The following is a 7,941-nucleotide window of genomic DNA, read 5'->3' on the forward strand; positions in this document are numbered from 1 at the left end:
GAGTAATGTGGAAGAAGCGCTGGCGTCATCCTCTTTTACATGAATCTCACATTGTTTTTGCTTGTTGCAGGTTCCGTGGCTGGTCCTCACTCCCCGGAATTGACCATTTGGATAGTGGGGCACTCTTTTGTAAAATGGGCCCAAGTCCAGGCTGGCAGTTGGGTTTTAATGAGCGTTTGTTTAAAATTGTTTGAAAAGGGAAAGGGGGGATGTTGTGAAAGGAGGTGGTCCCGGCTTTGAATAAGTGTTTGATTGGGGACCAGTGCCCGGAAGTTTTGTTAATTCATTTGGGAGAGAATGACCTTTGTGGTGTGAAGGGTGTGGTTTTGTTGAGGGCAATGAAAAGGGATTTGGCACTTTTGCGGGAACAGTGGTATGGTTGCCATGTTTTGTGGACAGAGCTTGTGCCACGCAGGACTTGGAGGGGTGCTCGGAATCCCAGGGCGATTGATAGGGTCCGGAAGAAGGTCAACCTTGAGATTTCTAGGTTTTGCTGGAGTCTAGGCTTTGGGAGAGTTTGCCATAGATACATTCGGTTAGAGTCAGTTGAATTTTTCCGGAGTGAAGGGGTTCACTTATCCAGGTTGGGTATGGACCTTTATTTGTTGGAAGTTAGGGAAGTTTTATCCCGGTGTCTCAATGTACAGGAGCGTGCGAAGGAGACATAAGTGAGTTGTTCTGGGTGGCAGGGATTAGTGGAAGTTTGCCAGGGTTGGCAGAGTTTTTTGTTGTTTAGTTTAAAGTTGGGTTATCGACTGGGATTGTTTAGGCAGGTTGATTGTTGGGGACTCATAGAGGTTGGGTGATCGTAAGTGGTGAAGGGGCAGGCAGGGGAGTTTTGTGTAATAGATGTTTTAGATTTATTAGGCTTATATGTTTATGCATTGAATTATAGTGTTTGTAATTGCTGTAATGTTGTTTTGCTCGGGTGGGGGCGGGTTCGAATAAATGTTAGGGGCGGGGGAGGGGGGCCGGGGGTAGGTAAGTGTTTTATTTAGTGAGGTTTAGTTCTGTAAGGCATTGGCCGAGGAGTGTTAAGTGTTATGTGCACCTGTTCCAATAAAGCAGCCTTTTACACACAAAAATCTGGTTGTGGTCTCCTCCCCCCCCACCCCTCCCTCCCAAGTGGGCCTTGGGGGGGTGGAGGACCGCATGGAGGTCCCCCCCCGGGCAGTTTGGGAGGGGCGGGGGGTGGCGGTTGGCGAGCTCCGGCGGTTTTTGTTTTTGGGCTTTCTTTTTGTAGCCCAAAAGTAGCCCAGTGTATAAAGGCGTTGGGCTACTGCTCCCAGCCACCATTTTGTCTTTGGTGACCTGGTGGCTCGGAGTGTTAGCTTAGGAATTTTTCCCCCTCCCTCCCTCCCTTTAGAAACATTTTGAAATTTCCTTTAATTTTACCCCCCTTTTTTATCTATCATTTTTTAGGGGGTCTTTTCCTTCCCCCCCCCCCCTTTTTTTTCATATATTGGTTTCTTTGTTGGGGGGAGAGGTGTGGCGCCGCGGCCAGGGCGACTGACGCTGGAATCTGGGGATCAGGGTTCGATCCCCAGCTCCGGCTGCAGGTTAGCCCAGCACCATGCGACTCTGGGCAATAGCTTGCTTAATCTTCCCGACGGCCCCCAGCGCCTAGAGACCCTAACGGGTGATTGTGCGCTATACAAATGTGGATTATTATTATTATTATTATTATTATTATTATTATTTGTTGGTTTCTGGTGCACAGGGTAGCTGGTTTGTATTGTCGCTTGGAGCAGGTGCAGTGCGGGGATTAGTGGAAGTTTGCCAGGGTTGACAGAGTTTTTTGTTGTTTAGTTTAAAGTTGGGTTATCGACTGGGATTGTTTAGGCAGGTTGATTGTTGGGGACTCACAGAGGTTGGGTGATCGTAAGTGGAGAAGGGGCAGGCAGGGGAGTTTTGTGTAATAGATGTTTTAGATTTATCAGGCTTATATGTTTATGCATTGAATTATAGTGTTTGTAATTGCTGTAATGTTGTTTTGCTCGGGTGGGGGCGGGTTCGGATAAATGTTAGGGGCGGGGGAGGGGGGCCGGGGGTAGGTAAGTGTTTTATTTAGTGAGGTTTAGTTCTGTAAGGCATTGGCCGAGGAGTTTTAAGTGTTATGTGCACCTGTTCCAATAAAGCAGCCTTTTACACACAAAAATCTGGTTGTGGTCTCCTCCCCCCCACCCCTCCCTCCCAAGTGGGCCTTGGGGGGGTGGAGGACCGCATGGAGGTCCCCCCCCGGGCAGTTTGGGAGGGGCGGGGGTGGCAGTTGGCGAGCTCCGGCGGTTTTTGTTTTTGGGCTTTCTTTTTGTAGCCCAAAAGTATTGCTCGGGTGGGGGCGGGTTTGAATAAATGTTAGGGGCGGGGGAGGGGGGCCGGGGTTAGGTAAGTGTTTTATTTAGTGAGGTTTAGTATTGTAAGGCATTGGCCGAGGAGATTTAATTGTTGTGCGCACCTGTTCCAATAAAGCGGCCTTTTACACACAAAAAGCTGGTTGTGGTCTCCTCCACCCTCACCCCTCCCTCCCAAGTGCAGTGCCTTCCAGGCACTGCCTCCTGACCGGAGCCACGTGGCCAGCACCCGCTAGTGCCATACAGCAATAGGAATCCACCCTGCCGCAGACCACAGCCGAAATCCCTCGCCCCTCCTGGTCCCCAGGCCTCTGCTAACACTCCCCCCGGGTCACTCCCATCCCACGCAGGCATTCCACGTCGCAGGGGAGAGATGTTATGTTATGTTATGTTATATTTATGCTTCTATAGCGCACGGCCACTCCATTTGGAGCATCCCGGCGCTTTTTCGAAGGTACCCACCAGAAGAGGGAGAAACATAACACTGAAGGGACATGCAACACACCTATAAAACAGCAGCAGCGGACTATGGGAAAAGCCATGTTTTAAGGGCCTTTCGGAAGGACAGCAGGCTAGAAGCCTGTCTTAAAGAAATCGGGAGGTCATTCCAAGCACAAGGAGCTAGATAACGGAAGGACCGACCTCCTACTCTGGCGCGCTTGATAATGGGAACCTTCACTTTGGATAGCGCAGCAGATCTAAGAGATCTAGAGGGCTGATACCAAGACACACGTTTAGAAATATATTTAGGACCAATACCATGTAAGGCCTTGAAGGTCGTAGTCAGAGTTTTAAAAAGAATCCTTTTATCAATCGGGAGCCAATGTAAGGTAGAGAGAAGAGCAGTGGCTCTGGCTCTTCTTGGGAGGCCGAAGACCGCTCGGGCTGCAGAGTTCTGAGCAACTTGAAGACGCCTGACCAGGTATTTGGGAAGCCCCAAAAATAAAACATTGGCGTAATCCAGTCTGGAGCCAACCAGTGCCTGGACGATAATTTTCCTGTGCTCGATGGATACTAAAGGTAAAAATTTACGTAGCATCCGAAGGATGCCAAAACATTTCCCAGTGAGAGAGGAAATGTGTGGTCCAAAAGATGTCGAGGCTGCCAGCCAGGTGCGGCCCTGGCAGGCCACACAGCACCTCAGCAGTAAAGGAGCCCCCTGTGACTCAGCAGCAATGTTCCAACTCTCTCCCAACCTTCCCTGTGACCAGGGCTGGGGATACTTGGGGGCCTCCCGGTTTAGCCGGAAGGGCGGATGGTAGCGGAGTGCAGTGCTCAGGGAAGAGGGGCCGCCATGTTCTGGGTCTTGACTACGCCCCTTGATAACTGAATTAGTGTTCTTTCTTTCTTGGCTCCTGAGCACTTGCCCCCTTTCTGGGTCCCAGCCTATCCCTGTGCCAATGTCGCATAGTGTCGCAGGTGTTTCTTCTGGGGGAGGGAAGGTTATTTTTCTTGGAACATGCTGTTTATGCTCCTTGAAGAAAGAGATTATTAAATACTTTTTCAGTTTGATTTTTTATTTTTCTTTCAAGAAGTGAGTCTCACCCTGCTGCTCGCTGAGCTGTATCTTTTCTGTGAATTAGAGGATATTGCATCGCACACCAGTTGAGGCTGTCCCTCTCACTCCGCCGTCTGCGCTGTTCACCTGGACCATCATCTGCTGTCTCTCTGGCTCTGCGCTGTTGCCCTAGAACCCTGTGCTGCTCACCCAGGACCATGTACTACTTCCCACTGAACTTTGCACTGCTCTCCTCCAGCAGCATGCAAGACAGCTCTCACATGATTTGGTACACCCTCGCCTAGCTCCTGTGCAGCTTCAAGTTTCAACCATGTGCTGATCCCATCAAAGACCATGTACTGATCACATCAAAGACTCTGTGCCACACCTTTGAATCAAGTCTCATTACCAATGCTTGCTATTTGCTTGCAGCTGAAGGGTTTCTACATTTGCATGTGTGGTTGATCCAAGGTAAATTGTTTGTGGGTGTATTGTTTCATTTTATTCAGCTGGTAAGCTGTGTGTGGTTGTATATGATTTGATGGATGTTTGTTATTTTGAGTTTTATTCTTCATTTTCAACATGTAGGTAATAGACCTTATAAATCTCTGATTAATGAATATTGTGGGTGGAATCTTTTTCATTCCTGTGAGGAGTTTCATTCCATATAATTCCTCTCAATATTTCATCCCAGTTACTTTCCTTAGGGAATGCCTGGCATTCTCTAAGAACTATATCATTTTGTATTTTCAATCTTCGTTATGGTGCTGGATGGACGTCTGATGAAAGTCAAGTCCAGAGATATTAAATACAAAAAAAGTGGTGGGGAGAATGCTTGCAAATAATCTCACCATTGGCAACTGCTCAAGTATCAACCTACCCTTTCTCTGTGTGATTGAGGTCCAGAGATCTGACATTTGATTGTGCTCATGCTTTGTATCAACCTGCTTGAAGCCAACATCATTGCAAGCAGCTATGAGAGCAATCATCAGACACAAAGTCTGGGAAGCAGCCAGAAATTACATTTGAAAATTAACTAATCGAAACCAGTTCTGAAACCTTTAAAAGTGGATCCACATGCTATGTCTAAAAAACAAACACTTTGTGATCCAAACTACCCCACTATGCTCCAGTTCCAAGTTCTTATTGATTAAAGAAGGGCGTGCTCTGAAGAGTACTTATAGGACTGCTGTGTGACCATGGCAGAGGTCTGCATGACATCCATTCTCCCAATGGTACCTGAAGTGTGCACTTTCTGCTAGATGAGTTGAGGGTCTGCCTAGAGCATCATGCCTGCCTGCTGAGAGAGGGAAAGAGAATGCCTTTCACCGGTCTCCCCAAGTCGTTCCTGCTGTGAAATGCATCAAGACATTTAAGTGACGAGCACATAGTTTCTGACCTACAGTATGGTTTCAGAGAGAGATTAGGTACAATGGAACAAGCACTCAACTTGTCCCTCATTATGGGGAAATATGTCAGAGCAAAAGGCGACCAACTATATATGGCTTACGTCGACCTAACAGCCGCTTTCGACTGTGTAAGACATTTTAAGCTATGGGCGATCCTCTTGGAAATGGGTATAGATCCACCACTGGTCAACTTCCTTCACGAACTCCACTCCGAGGCGACGGCAAGAGTGAGATATGGGCTTAGGGGTGAACTCACTCCATCATTTGGAGTAGAGAGGGGGTTAGGCAGGGCTGTGTCCTGGCTCCCTTCCTTTTTACCCTTTATACAAATGGGTTGGAAACAGCTATGTTGGAAGGGGGCCTGGACCTGCCCTACATTGGATCTCGGCCAACACTGGTCCTCCTTTACGCCGATGATGCTGTGATTTTAGCTAGAAAGCCTCTAGAGCTCCAACGCAGCATTGAAAGATATCGTACATTTATGGCTGCCTTGGATCTTAAAATCGATATAAAAAAAACCTTCGTAATGTACTCGGGTACGGGAATTGAGAAATCAAGGGATATTTTTATTGAGAATACATAGCTGGGAAGAACAAACACATACCCGTATTTGGGCATTTTAATAGACAACAAGTCTTCGTGGAAACAGGCGATTGAGGCAAGAAAATTATTGTTCCTCAGGGCTACGACTGCCCTGATAGCATTTGCGCAAAGGCTTGGCAAAAGGTCAGCACCTGAAATTATCAATATATTCCAAGCCAAATGCATAAGTGTAGCATGTTACGGAGCAGGGGTTTGGGGACATGTGTTTTTGAGATACTTACTCGCTCTTCCACAGAGCTCCTCGTCCTATTGCTGTCACCTAGAATTGGGTATGGTATATATATCAGACACCATCAAACTCCAACCAATTCTTTTATGGCACCGTGTCTGGACGTCCCCAAAAAGTGAATTATCCCCAAACCTTCTCCGCGACTGCCTTTTGCTTGAAAACAGGCACAGAATCAGTTAGCTTGTTTACGTAAAAGACTTTCTTTATAACCTGGGCCTGGAGAAATATTAACTGTCTCCATTAACTATAACGGAAGTATCGAGAAGTTCTTTAAAAAAGATTTGTTTGTCACATTTGGAAGAGTTAAGACTAAACACAGAGATCAGAAAAAGCTTGGTGCAGCATATTTTAACTATTACGACTACTTTTTCAATGCAGCCTTATCTAACACACAAGCTGAGCAACTATGAGAAATTGTTACTAACCCGTTTTAGGTTTATTATTTTCCACCGATTGGTGACATTCCCTCATGTCAATGACTGGTCTAAGAACCACCCGGTATGTACTTGTGATGATGCTTCCTCTCAGTCTCTGATACATACTGTTATATTTTGTAAATTTTATACTGAGCCCAGGAAAATTTGGATAATGCCAATTTTAAAAATGCTGGGCCTACGCAGATGCCGCCCTGCTTTTCTTGCCCTCCAATTTCTGGAAGATCAGTCATATGCAAAAAACATTGCCTGCTTCCTCAAATTTTGTGTTAGGCATAGAGCAAATCTTGGCTAAGGCCATCTCTGGCCCTTTGCACTTAACGTATTTTGTGCCACCTCAGAAATTAATTAACTGAAAATGTTATTGCATTTTAAACAGTTTTTAACATCTCTTTATTGTGTACTGTGACGTTTTATATACATACTGTCGTTCTTGTATTTTATATGAACTTTTATGGTTTTCTATGAAATTTGGAAACCGAATAAAGGAATTTGATTGTAATTGATTGATTGAAGTGACAAGCATCATCACATCTTTCAGCATCCTACTATGTGCCCAAGAGACTGATTCTGCTCCCTCATCACACTCCTGAGAGCACAGCTGCCAAAGACACCCACCCGCTAAAGACTGGCCCAGACAACACACAGTCAAGAACCCATCTCCACCTGGCCCAGGACGGCTGCTACTGCCAAAATCGAGTGCTGTCATGTGAGCCTGCCACGTTAATTCCACCCATCAGCTGAATTCTGAGTGAGGTCACTGTCGTGGCCTCTGCACTTACAAGATCTGTCGATGCAGAAACAGGAACGCTGCATGCGACTGCCTGCACTACCAGAACTGCACCTACAGTGAGCAGGCAAAAGTAGGACCTAATTGTAAGTGGAATGAGGGTCTAAAAGTGCAGTATAGTTCTTCTGTATGAACTTAAAACTTTTGCTGAGTGAACTAGGAATTGCTGAAGGCTGTGTGAACTGGTTTGTAAATCCAGACAGAGGGGTACATTTGAATGAACTGCACCTTTGCCTTATCAGTGCAAATTTCCCTTGCTATATACTGGGGCCTGTTGAGATTAGGATCTCCAGTAGCGCGGAGAGAGTACCAAAAGGGATGTAGCACCTCAATGAAGATATTGTAAATAAGATTGCAACCCTATGACTGAGTACCCTATTGGACTGTGAAGTATTTTCCTCATTGTGAGATTTAAAGTACTTTCTTTCCACTAAAAGATCTGCACTAAGCTGAAGAATGTTATTCTGTCTGTTGGGTAACTGCTGAGTTCTAAACGCTTGTCCCCCATACAATCTCTCTGAGAAGCCTTTGACCACTCGCCTCTGGAACCCTGACATTGGGAAAAGGAGTACTTGGCCCAGTTTGCAGAGCCATAGTAAGACGGTCCCCAGGGACAGTACTGGCAAA

This window comes from Lissotriton helveticus, chromosome 5_1, assembly GCF_964261635.1.
Source record: "Lissotriton helveticus chromosome 5_1, aLisHel1.1, whole genome shotgun sequence".
In the NCBI taxonomy this organism is placed as follows: domain Eukaryota; kingdom Metazoa; phylum Chordata; class Amphibia; order Caudata; family Salamandridae; genus Lissotriton; species Lissotriton helveticus.